Source organism: Chiloscyllium punctatum, chromosome 36 (assembly GCF_047496795.1).
Source record: "Chiloscyllium punctatum isolate Juve2018m chromosome 36, sChiPun1.3, whole genome shotgun sequence".
NCBI lineage: Eukaryota > Metazoa > Chordata > Chondrichthyes > Orectolobiformes > Hemiscylliidae > Chiloscyllium > Chiloscyllium punctatum.
This window is the reverse complement of record NC_092774.1, coordinates 28,047,550-28,060,137: the sequence shown is the minus strand read 5'-3', so window position 1 is coordinate 28,060,137 and position 12,588 is coordinate 28,047,550. Positions and strand designations below refer to the sequence as shown.

At 46.6% G+C, this 12,588-nt stretch overlaps 2 non-coding genes across 2 annotated transcripts; both read left to right on the top strand.

Annotated features, from left to right (window-relative positions):
• Window positions 1–2,951: 2,951 nt before the first annotated feature.
• Window positions 2,952–3,025, top strand: trnan-guu (transfer RNA asparagine (anticodon GUU)). The gene has a single exon. It is a non-coding gene; the product is annotated as a tRNA-Asn (tRNA).
• Window positions 3,026–5,542: 2,517 nt separating this feature from the next.
• Window positions 5,543–5,614, top strand: trnae-cuc (transfer RNA glutamic acid (anticodon CUC)). The gene has a single exon. It is a non-coding gene; the product is annotated as a tRNA-Glu (tRNA).
• Window positions 5,615–12,588: the final 6,974 nt, after the last annotated feature.

Sequence of the window (12,588 nt, the reverse complement as noted above, 5' to 3'; positions counted from 1 at the left end):
TTAAACTCCATCCACTACTCCTTGGCCCATCGGCTCATCTGATCAATTATAATTTATATTAAACTTTCTTTCCTACCTTCTTCCCTAAAAGCTGAAAATCTCCATCCCACACTCTCACCCTCCATTCTCACTTTGTTGAATCTAATCACGGATGTCCTCATCCTGAAGTGTTTGGTTCATGCTGATTAACAGGCCCACATTCAAGGGGGATCTAACTGAAACGTACAGAGCATTGAACGGCCTGGACAGAGTGGACATTGGGAAGATATTTCATTGGGAGGACAGACTAATACCCATGGGCATAGCCTAAGCATAAAGGGAGAATGGAGATTAGGAGCAATTTCTTTAGCCAGAGAGTGGTGAATCTATGGAATTCATTGTCACAGAAAACTGTGGAGGCCAGGTCACTGAGTATGTTGAACATTGAGATAGAGATGTACAGCACAGAAACAGACTGTTTGGTCCAACTTGTCCATGCCGACCAACTATCCCAACCCAATCTAGGCCCACCTGACAGCACACGGCCCCATATCCCTCCAAACTATTCCTATTCATACACCTACCCAAATGCATTTTAAATGTTGCAATCGTACTAGCCTTCACCACTTCCTCTGTCAGATCATTCAATAAACGTACCATCCTCTGCGTGAAAGAGTTGCCTCTTAGGTCTCTTTTGTATCTTTCCCCTCTAACACGAAACCCATGCCCTCTCGTTCTGGACTCACCCACCCCAGGAAAAGACTTTGTCTATTAATCCTATCCATGCCCCTCATTATTTTATACATGTACAGTTACAACGTTTAAAAGACATTTGGATAAGTACATGAATACGAAAGTTTCGAAGGTTTATGGGCCAAACACTGGTAGGTGGGCCGAGTTTAGTTTGAGAACATACTCAGCACGGACTAGTTGGATGAAGGGTCTGTTCAGTGCTGTCAGACTCTGTGAATGACCTGTACTGGTCTTAAAACCATTTTCTTACCTCCCCCGATAAGCATCCACTTCTTTGTTGTTCAAAACTCAGATGAACTTAGCCTTGAATATGTTCAATGACCCCACTTCTGAACTCAATTCCTCTTCGTAATATACCACTTGCCTCGCTCATTGCCTGCTGCATCTGCCCGACAACTGGCATTGACTGGTGTGGAGGGACTCTGAGACCCCTTAGTACATCCATACATCATTCCTGATGAAGGGCTTGTTCCCGAAACGTTCCCTGTCCTTCTCCTCAGATGCTACCTGACCTGTTGTGCTTTTCCAGTGCCACATTTTTCGACTTTCACCTCCAGTCCTCACTTTCTCCACATTCCAATATGTCACCATTTCAACAATGCACTGCTTTTCGTTTAAACAGCAAAGGCTATAACTTCACATTGCAGCACTGCACTTGCCATGTGTTTGCCAATTGAGACACAGACCTGGACCAACTTCGGGAAGAGGCAAAACACTGAGTTCTGAACAAAAACCGTAGCACACTCAAAACGTCGGCTCTGTTTACCTTTCCACTGATGCTACTCGACCGGTTGGCTTTCTGCAGTATTCGCTGTGTTTGTTCTACACAAATGCTGCTTTCCATTAAAGAACTGCAATCCCTGTCCTCTGGTAACTGACCCTAGTCAGTGGCAATAGGTTCTTCTGATCATTAAGGTAAAAACAATGACTGCAGATGCTGAAAACCAAATACTGGATTAGTGGTGCTGGAAGAGCACAGCAGTTCAGGCAGCATCCAACGAGCAGCGAAATCGACGTTTCGGGCAAAAGCCCTTCATCAGGAATAAAGGCAGCGAGCCTGAAGCATGGAGAGATAAGCTAGAGGAGGGTGGGGGTGGGGAGAGAGTATCATAGAGTACAATGGGTGAGAGGGGGAGGAGATGAAGGTGATAGGTCAAGGAGGAGAGGGTGGAATGGATAGGTGGAAAAGAAGATAGGCAGGTCGGACAAGTCAAGGAGACAGTAACTGAGCTGGAAGTTTGAAACTGGGCAAATGTGGCTGTGGTACCGAGTTTGTTTCACAACATGGTTGAAGAGCTTCAGAGCAGAGGAAATGACCTGGGAGTTGCAGTGGGAGAGGGACTCCCTGACATTCTTGTAGAGAGAGGAGGAAAACTTCTTCAAGGCAGGCATCCTTGCAAGAGGATTCGCAGTAGGGTTAAAATCAACAAGGTAAAAACAATGACTGCAGATGCTGAAAACCAAATACTGGATTAGTGGTGCTGGAAGAGCACAGCAGTTCAGGCAGCATCCAACGAGCAGCGAAAACACCACGTCTTCTCCCATCATTGACAAAAACCCCTGGAAATCTCCAGTTAACATTCTTTGCTCCAAAGAGAGCATTCCCAAACTTGGGAATGTCTCCACAAAATGAAAATTGCTCATCCCTGGACATGATGCAAGTGTTACAATAGGAAAGAGGTTTTGGCAAAATATTGTCAGTTAGCAGGTGGAAAAATGTTCAGGAAGTAAAACACAAATCCCAGTCTCCAGCTTTGTGAATCTTTAGAAACACTTTGGGAAGTGTAATTAGAGGAGAATGAAGGATGAACTGACGGACTGAGCAGAGATAGTCCAGACACCGTCCCTTTGTTTAAGAGGATGATTGACTCTGATATTCTCGGGACATGAACTGACCCGAGGCATTGAAAGAATTCTCTCACATCAGGAATTCAAACCCCTTCTCGGCTCGGGGCCAATGAGAAAATTCGGGAAGAGGCAAAACACTGAAAGGCTCGGAGGGCGACGGTCCCGGTGTAGGAAAGCTCGTTCCTCGTGACATGGATGTGCCTGCAGATGGTGGGATCAGGCTGTTCCCATGTCTCCATACTGAATGTCCAAGGCTTTATTATGGAAAAGTAACACTGATAGAAGACAATGGTAATTTTGGGCGGGGCGGGTTGAATTATGAATTGAATAGTAGCTTCCTCAAAGACACTGTGCGGCTGGAACTCGGACCTGTCTCTGTGGCGCAATTGGTCAGCGCGTTCGGTTGTTAACCGAAAGGTTGGTGGTTCGAAACCACCCAGGGACGGAGTGTTTCTTATTCTCGCTCCTACCGCTTTCTTGGCTGCGAAAGTGCACGTTTTTAATGGTGTCAGGAAAATGTTTCCCAAACGGAAATCTTTTCCACTGAGGAAGCACAAAGAGGTTTCTGAATTGATTGAATTTCTAACGTGAAGGACTGCGGGTGCTGAGAATGCGAGACAGAAAGCGAAACTGCTGGAAAATCTCAGCAGGTTTGGCTGTACCTGGATGAGGGAAAAAAGAATTCTGAAATGTTGTCTCTGATTCTCGTTTCACGGATGCTGCCTGACCTGCTGAGTTGCTCCTGCAATTTCTGTTCTTGTTTTTAACTGAACGTCCATTTCATCTTTTGGGATGAAACATCCAGACTCGCCATTTGCAGATATTTAACCCTTTTGAAACCTGTGAAGTGATTGGATTCAAACAAACTCTGCAATGAATCACTCTTTCTCAGCTCCACAAGCAGAGAGACCTGGGAAATGAAGCTGTCAGTGTGATTCTGTATTGATGGGCCGAATGGTGAATGCGATGGACATGAAATCCATTGCGGTTCCCCCACGCAGGTGTGAACCCTGCCGATTCCAGTTGAGAACTGTCGTCAAAAAGAAAGGGAGATTGCTCCACGGTTTTTAAAAAATGCAAATCAGTGGAGCGGTTGAAGCATTTCAATCACATTGGGACTGGTCGGGAACCTGTAGCCCACTGCCCGTCTGGGTGGAACAAGCAGATACCCACAGAGCTGCTATTGAGGCGATGAGCCAAGAGTTTGGAAATGAGACTAGAACAGTGAGGGGCGTGAAGCCGTGATCGAAATGAAGCAGTTACCTGAGGATTAATGTGTTTTATTTGCCAGTGAAAGATACTGCTTCACAAAGTTGGGACTATGGAAGGGAATCAGTGACGGTGATTATCTTTGGTTGTTCACATTGTGAATGTTCCCATTGCTGCGCATGTCCGTGTTAACGTCAGAACTCTGCAGCATGGCGGCGTCAGGAACGCACAGGCCCGGGGCGCAATGGATGACGCATCTGACTCCACCTACCTGTTTGAAATGCAGCTCACAGCTTCTTCACACACACCAATTAATCTTTCTCATTGTCCTGAAGCCGGCATACGGTTTGAATTCCCGATCTGCAGGAACAAGACTCCTTTCACTGTCTCGCGTCAGTCAGTGTCCCTGATAACATCAGAGTCAAGTCACAGCGCCGTCAGAGGAGGGGAAGCTGAAATAGCCCCTCACGCTGCTCACCGGCACATTGCACTTTCCCCAACACACCGCCCCAACCACTGCGGCTCCCGGGAGTGGAAAGCGAACAAACACCAAAACCCAGTCTCAGCTTTGTAAATCTTCAGGAAATAAGAAAACGGTACATCCCTTCGGATCTTCCATCCTGGGCAGACAGCGTTGATTTTAAATGGCTGTCCAGTCAGTGCCGATTCGTTTTGGCTGAAAAAATCTTCCTTCTCTCATCCCAGCGTTTCTTGCCACAGAGAACTGTGTGGCAGAGTTCATGTATATATTTCCTTGTATGGTATTTTGTAAATAACATTCGTTTGCTGGTTGTTTGTATCGGGTATTTCAGGTTCATTAGCCGCTGTTTCAGTCTGTTGGTAGGTTTGTGGGCTACCATGATGCTGAGAGGGTTGAGTTGTCTGGACATCATTTCCCAGATGTCTTTAATGTAAAGTAATGTGGCTAGGGCTTCTGCAGACGTTGTGTCTGCTTGTGTAAGTTTGTTGATGTGTAATTGGCACACTGAGTTTATTGGGTAGGCAAAAGTGAGGACTGCAGATGCTGTAAACCAGAGTTTAGATCAGAGTGGTGCTGGAAAAGCACAGCAGGTCAGATAGCTTCCGAGGAGCAGGAAAATCGACGTTTCGGGCAAAAGCCCTTCATCAGGAATAAAGGCATGACGCCTCCAGGGTAGAAAGATAAATTGGAGGGTGCTGGGACGAAGTATCAAATAGTACAGTAGGTGAATGGCGGAGGGGATGGAAGTGACAGGTCAGAGAGGAGGGTGGAGCGGGTCGGTGGGAAGAGAGATTGGCGGGTCGGACAGGTCATGAGGACAGCGCTGAGGTGGAAGGTTGGAACTGAGGTAAGGTGGGGGGAGGGGAAATGAGGAAACTGGCGAAGCCCGCATTGATGGCCTGTGGTTGAATTTATCTGAGGCGGAAGGTAAGACGTTCATCCTCCAGGCATCGGGTGGGGAGGGAGCGGCGATGGAGGAGGCCCAGGACCTGCATGTCCTCGGCAGACTGGGACGGGGTTTGAAATGTTGTTCCAGAGGGCGATGGGGTTGATTGGTGCGGGTGTCCTGAAGGTGCTCCTTCAAGCGCTGTGACTTGACTCTGCGAGGAGTCTCTAGTCTCCCCAATGTAGATGAGACCGCATCAGGAGCAATGGATACAAGAAATGACATTGATGGATACACAGGTGAAAGCCTTCGAACAACCGTGGCCCGGATTCGATTTCGGGGCAGGAAAGAAGTTTTCAGTGGAGCTATCAGCAACTACGCGAATCTCCCTGGTGGTCTAGTGGTTAGGATTCGGCGCTCTCACCGCCGCGGCCCGGGTTCGATTCCCGGTTAAGGAAGCAATTTTCAGGGCGTTGGAAGGTTGCCCGGTCTTCTTAAATGAGGCGCACAGTGATTTATTGATCTTCGGAATTCCTGGGTGCTGCAGTGTGTAGTGGCTCGTTGAAATACTGACCTGCTTCAGTTTTGTTTTTATGTGTAGGGATGATTACTTCTGTAGTTAAGTTCTTGGTTCGCGTGCGTTGTTTTCGTGTAGACGCTGTTTTGAATTTACCATTGACTGTTCGCTCTACTGTGACATCTAGAAATGGCACTTTGTTGTTGTTCGCCTCTTTTGTGAATTTTATGCCAGTAAGGAGATTGTTGATGGTGTTGTAGGTTTCCTTTAATTTGTTTTATTTTCTGATGACAAAAGTGTCATCGCTGTAGCGGACTCAAAGTTTGGGTTGGATTGTCGAAAGGGCTGTTTGTTCGAGTCTCTGCATTATTGCTTCTGCTAGGAATCCTGATACTGGTGGTTTCGTGCGTATTTCGTTGATTTGTTTGTAGGGCTTGTTATTGAATATGAAGTGGGTGGTAAGGCACAGTTCCACGAGGTTGACAGTGCTATGTTTGCTGATGAAGTTGGTGCTGTGTTTGTGTCTTTGGTTGTTCGAGTAGTGTCTTCAGTTTTCTTTGGCCACGTTGATGTTAATAGATTCAACAAGGCTGTTATGTCAAAGGACATCATTATTACATCCTCTTCAATCTTAGTGTCTTTGGTTTTCAGGAATTCTTGGATGGAGGAAATGGAGTGGTGTGAATCTTCGACTTGATGTTTTAGTCTTCAGTGGAGGCCTTTGACGAGTCTGTATATTGGTGTACCAAGTGGTGAGACTTTGGGCCTGAGGGGGGCTCCTGGTTTGAAGGGGAGGAGAACATCAACACAGTGCCATTTCTAGATGTCACATTAGAGCGAACAGTCAATGGGGAACTTCAAACAAGCGTCGACAGAAAAACAACACACACAAACCAAATACTAAACCACAGAAGCAATCATCCCAACACCCACAAACGAAGATTCAACAGGACATTATTTCAACGAGCCGCTACACACTGCAGCACAGAGAAATTACGAAGAGCACAAGAGAAATACGTATATAGTATATTTAAGGAGAACAGGTACCCAATAAACCAGGTCTGCCGATTTCTCATTGATGCTTCCAAGCTGACTCTCAAAAATTCGGTTTTTCCATCCATTCTTTCCTGTTTGTTTTTTGTGGGTTTTGAAAGCTTTCGTAATCCTCTAACTGAGTGTTGGAGTTGGAAAGTTATGTTGTGGCTGTACAGGACATTGGTTAGACCACTTTTGGGATATTGTATGTAATTCTGGTCTCCCTCCTATCAGAAGGATATTGTGAAATTTGAAAGGGTTCTGAAGCACCAATGGGTCCACAGAGGGGAAGAGGCCCTTCTGCTGCCCTGAGTGTGGGAAGGCCTTCAGTGATTCCTCTGCCCTGCTGACGCACCAGTTGGTCCACACCGGGGAAGGCTGTTCTCCTGCCCCAAGTGCGAGATGGCCTTCAGCAGTTCTTCCCACCTGCTGAGATACCAGTGGGTCCACAATGAGGAGAGGCAGTTCTTCTGCCCCGAGTGCAGGGAGGGCTTTGATCTTTCTTCCGACCTGCTGGCCCACTCGTGGGTCCACATCGGGGAGATGTCGTTCAGTTGCCCTAAGTGCAGGAAGGCCTTCAGCAGTTCCACAACCCTGCTGAGACACTAGTCCATCCACACCGGGGAGAAGCCGTTCTCCTGCCCCGAGTGTGGGAAGGGTTTTACCCACTCCTCCACACTGCTGAAGCACCAGCTGATCCACCCGGGGTGGTGGAGGCGGGAGGTGGTGGCGGAGGGGGGAGGCCGTTCTGCTGCCCTGAGTGCGCCCTGAATTCCTACGCTCTGCTGAAGCACCAGTGTGTCCACACTGGGGTGAGGCCCTTCAGCTCTCCCGAGTGTGCGAAGAGGTTCATATTTTCCTGCAACTTGCGGAAGCACCAGCAGGGGCACCAAAGCTCCCAGCAATCAGAACACACCCGCGACGCTGGCTTGGGTCACCCCCCAGGACTGAACATCCTGCCAGTCCTGACAGTGGGTGCAGTGGGAGAGGAGGTGGGCTGTTTTAGTTTTCTGCTGGACTTCAATTGCCTGCCCTACACCCCACAACCACAACCCCATGGTGGCTCATGGATTGCACTGCTGCCTCATGGCACCAAGAACCCAGCAATAATTCCACCCTTGGGGGTCTGTGTGCAATTTATGGAGGGTAGGAAAATGGATCTGAGTGGGTTACTCTTCGGAGAATCTGTGCAGATGTGTTGGGCTGAAGGACCTGTTTCCACATTGTAGAAGTTCAACCATCCTATGAGCTTTGCTTTCAGTGGACACTGCTGCTCATTGAGCCCGGGACTGCACATTGCCAAATTAAATGATCCAGAGAAACCTAAGACCGTAAGACCATCGGAGCAGAAGTTAGGCCATTCGGCCTGGCGAGTCTACTCTGTAATTCGTTAGTGACAAATGTAGCGCAGATGAGATTAGCTTCAGTGTGAAACAGGCCATTTGTCCCAACAAGTCCACATCGACCCTCGGAAGAGTAACTCATCCAAACACATTTCCCTCTGACGAATGTACCTACCTCTACGGGCAAGTAAGCATGGCAAATCCACAAGACCTGCACATCTTTGGTTTATTAAAGAAAACAGAATCACCCAGAGAAAACCCACGCAGACACTGGGAGAATGCGCAAATTCCTCACAGACAGTCACCCAAGGCTGGAATCAAACCTGGGTCCCTGGCACTATGAGGCTGCAGTGGTAACCACTGAGCCACTACATACTGCACGCCGAAGTAGGCAAGGAGGAGGTTGGGAGAATACAGCAAACCAGGCAGCACCAGGATATGGAGTAGTCAGGGTTTTGGGTATTAACCCTTGTTCAGGACTGAAACGTTGACTTCTCTGTGAGAAACGATTTACGGGAATGTTGCAGGGGTTTGGAGGATTTGAGCTACAGGGAGAGGCTAAATAGGCTGGGACTGTTTTCACTGGATCATCAGAGGCAGAGAAGTGACCTAATAGAGGTTACAAAATCATGACGGGCATGGACAGGGTAATAGACAAGGTCTTTTCCCTGGGATGGGGGAGTCCAGAACTAGAGGGCAGAGGTTTAGGGTAAGAGACAAATATATTAAATGGGCAACTTCTTCATGCAGCGAGTGGTATATATATGAAATGAGCTGCCAGAGTATATGGGTCAGGTGCTGTCAAATTGGACTAGATTAATTTAGGATATCAGGTCAGCATGGACAAGTTGGACCGAAGGGTCAGTTTCCATGCTGTATGTGTCTCTGACGACTGGTAATAATGTAACTTTAAAATAGAGTCCAAGTAACTTTGAATAGTTCAATCTTGTTGAGCTCACCTCCTGAAAAGTTTCAAATGAATCCCTGTTTAAACATGCTGAGTTGGACAAAGTATCCCATCAAGTTCAACACAAACCCAGAGTTGAAGAAGTCAGAAGTCAGAACACCAAGGGGACCAAAACTGAGAGAGATCTAGGGTTGCGGGTTATTAGCACCTAGAAAATGGAGTCGTGGGTAGACAGTGTGGTGAAGAGGGCTTTTGGCATGCTTGCTTTCATTGGTCAGAGCATTGAGCACATGAGTTTGGACGTCTTGTTGCAGCTGTCACACATGCCACACAACAACGAATAGGCGTGGCCCTGCCCCCCTCTGACTGGCTGTCCCTTTGAATATCTGGGGGAAGATTAGACCCACCTGCCTGTGTGTGGCTCATATGTACTTATCCAAATAATTTTAAACATTGTAACATGACCTGCATCCACCACGTTCTCTGACAGTTCATTCCACACACGAACCACCTTCAATGTAAAAAACGTTGCCCCCCTCCGTCCTTTTTAAATCTTCTCCCTCTCATCTTAAAAATATACTCCCAGACTTTGAACTCCCTACCCTTCAGGAAAAGACGCTGGTTATTCACCTTATCTTTGTCCCTCATGACTTCATAAAGCTCCATAACGTCCACCCTCAACCTCCTCCACACCAGTGAAAGAAAGTCCCAGCCTATGCCGTCTATAAATCATTCTGGCAACATCATAGTTAAAAAAGGTGAGCTTTAAGAATTGACTGAAAGGGCAGTGAAGATTCAACCAGCTGACAGTGGATCTGAAATCACATGTAGATCAGATCAGATCAGGTTCGGGAGCAGGAAACCAGATAAGTTTTTACAACAAACCACAACAGTTTCATCATTAGACTCTTAATTCCAGTTTTATATTGAATTCAGATTCCACCATCTGCCGTGGTAGGTTTTGAACCTAGGTCCGCAGGACATTACCTGGGTGAATAGTCTGGTGACAATAAAGTCGGCCATCACCTCCCCTGGACGCATTGGCATATTGTGTTTAGAGGTAACAAAGGAGCAAGAGGTTTCAGCAGCTGCTAAGCTGTTGATATTACACAAGGGAACATCAGCACTCTCAGTAATGGCACACACTGAAGCCAGGACCCTGTTTCAGAGGTAAGGGCTCGGGAACCATAAGAAATAGGAACAGGAAAATGCCATTCAACCCCTTGAGCCTGCTTCTCCATTCAATAGGATTGTGGCTGATCTGACATTCTCCACTTGCACTTTCCTGCCCTTTTCCTATAACTGTTAATCCCCCAACTGATCACGAATCTATTGATCCTAGTTTTAAATGTGACACGAAGGCTGTCAACAGAGTTACTGGGATGGGGGAGTGGGGAGCTCAGGTCGAACTTCGGGACTAAAACAATGGCTTCACACTTCACAATGTTTAACTAAGGGAATGTTTATAGTTTATAGCTAAAACTTCCTGAAGAAGGGCTCATGCCCGAAACGTCGATTCTTCTGCTCCTTGGATGGTGCCTGACCTGCTGCGCTTTTCCAGAAACACATTTTCAGCTCTGATTTCCAGCATCTGAAGTCCTCACTTTCTCCTGAATAATCCCATGGAGTCTCACAGAGTGACACAGATGTACAGCATGGAAACAGACCCTTCGGTCCAACTCGTCCATGCAGCCCAGATATCCTAACCTAATCAAGTCCGATTTGCCAACACTTGGCCCAAATCCCCATAAATATTTCCTATTTTTATACACATCCAGATGCATTTTTAATGCTGTAAATATACAGCCTCCACCCCTTACTCCAGCAGCTCATGCCGTACATGCATCACCCTCTGCGTGAAAAGGTTGCCTCTTAAGTGCATTCTATATATTTCCCCTCCCCTTCCTAAAACTATGCCCTCTAGTTCTGGACTCCCCCATCACAGGGAAAAGAACTTGTCTATTTGCCCTATCCATATCCCTCATGATTTTATAAACCTCTATAAGGTCACCCCTTAGCCTCCGACGCTCCAGAGAAAACAGTGGATTCAGCCTCGCCCTATAGCTCAACCATCCAACCCTGGCAACACCCTTGTAAATCTTTTCTGCACCTTTTCTAGTTTCACAACATCTTTCCGATAGAAAGCAGATCAAAACTACATGCAATATTCCAAACGTGGCCTGACCAATGTTCTGTACAGTGGCAACATGAGGTCCCAACATCTATCCTCGATGCTCTGACCAACAAAGGAAAGCATACCAAACACCTTCTTTACTACCCAATCTGCCTGCGTCTTTACTTTTAAGGAACGATCAACCTGAATTCCAAGGTCTCTTTGTTCAGCAACACTTCCAAGGAACTTCCCATTAAGTGTAAAAGTCCTGCTCTGATTTGTTTTTCCAAAATGCAGCACCTCATATTTATCTATATTAACCTCCATCTGCCACTTCTCAGCCCATTGGCCCATCTGATCAAGGTCCCATTGTAATCTGAGGTAACCTTCTTTGCTGTCCACAACACCTCCAATTTTGGTGTCATCTACAAACTGACTAACTATACTCCTCCGTTTACATACAAATCATTTATATAAATGACAAAAACTAGCGGACCCAGCATCGATCCTTGTGGTACACCATTGGTCACAGGCCTTCAGTCTGAAAAGCAACCCTCCATCACCACCCTCTGTCTTCTGCCTTCTAGCCAGTTCTGTATCCAAATGGCGAGTTGTCACTGCATGCCATGAGATTAAACCTTGCTCACCAGTCTCCCATGAGGAACCTTGATGAATGCCTTCCTGAAGTCCATATAAATCACGTCCATCGCTCTGCCCTCATCAATCCACTTTGTACTTCTTCAAAAAACTCAATCATGTTCGTGAGACATGATTTCCCAAGCATAAAGCCATGTTGACTATCCTTAATCAATTCTTGCCTTTCCAAATACATGTAAATCCTATCTCTCAGGATTCTCTCCAAAAACTTGCCCGTCACGGATATCTGTCTCACTGGTCTATAGTTCCCAGGCTTTTCCTTACCACATTTCTTAAATAGTGGCACCACGTTAGTCACCCTCTAGCCTTCCGGAACCTCACCTGTGACTATTGATGACACAAATATCTCAGTGAGAGGCCCAGCAATCACTTCCCCAGTTTCCCACAGAGTTCTAGGGTACTCCTGATCAGGTCCTTGGGATTTATCCACTTCTATGCATTTCAAGATATCCAGCAATTTCTCATCTGTAATATGGGAATTTTTTCAACATGTCACCATCTACTTTCTCACATTCTATATCTTCCATGCCTTTCTCCACAGTAAACACTGATGCACAAAATCCGTTGAGTATCCCCCCACCCCCCTCCCCGCCCAATCCGATCGACTGCAGCTCCACACAAAGGCTGCCTTGGTGATCTTTGAGGGGCGCTATTCTCTCCCTTGTTATACTTTTGGCCTGAACGTATTTATAAAAAACCCTTTGGGTTATCCTTAACACTATTTGCCAAAGCTATCTCATGTCCCCTTTTATCCCTCATGATTTCTCTCTTAAGTATGCTGTACTGTCTTTATTCTCTCAGGATTCATTCGATCTCTCTGTCGATACCTGACGTATGAATCCTTCGTTATCTTTACCAAA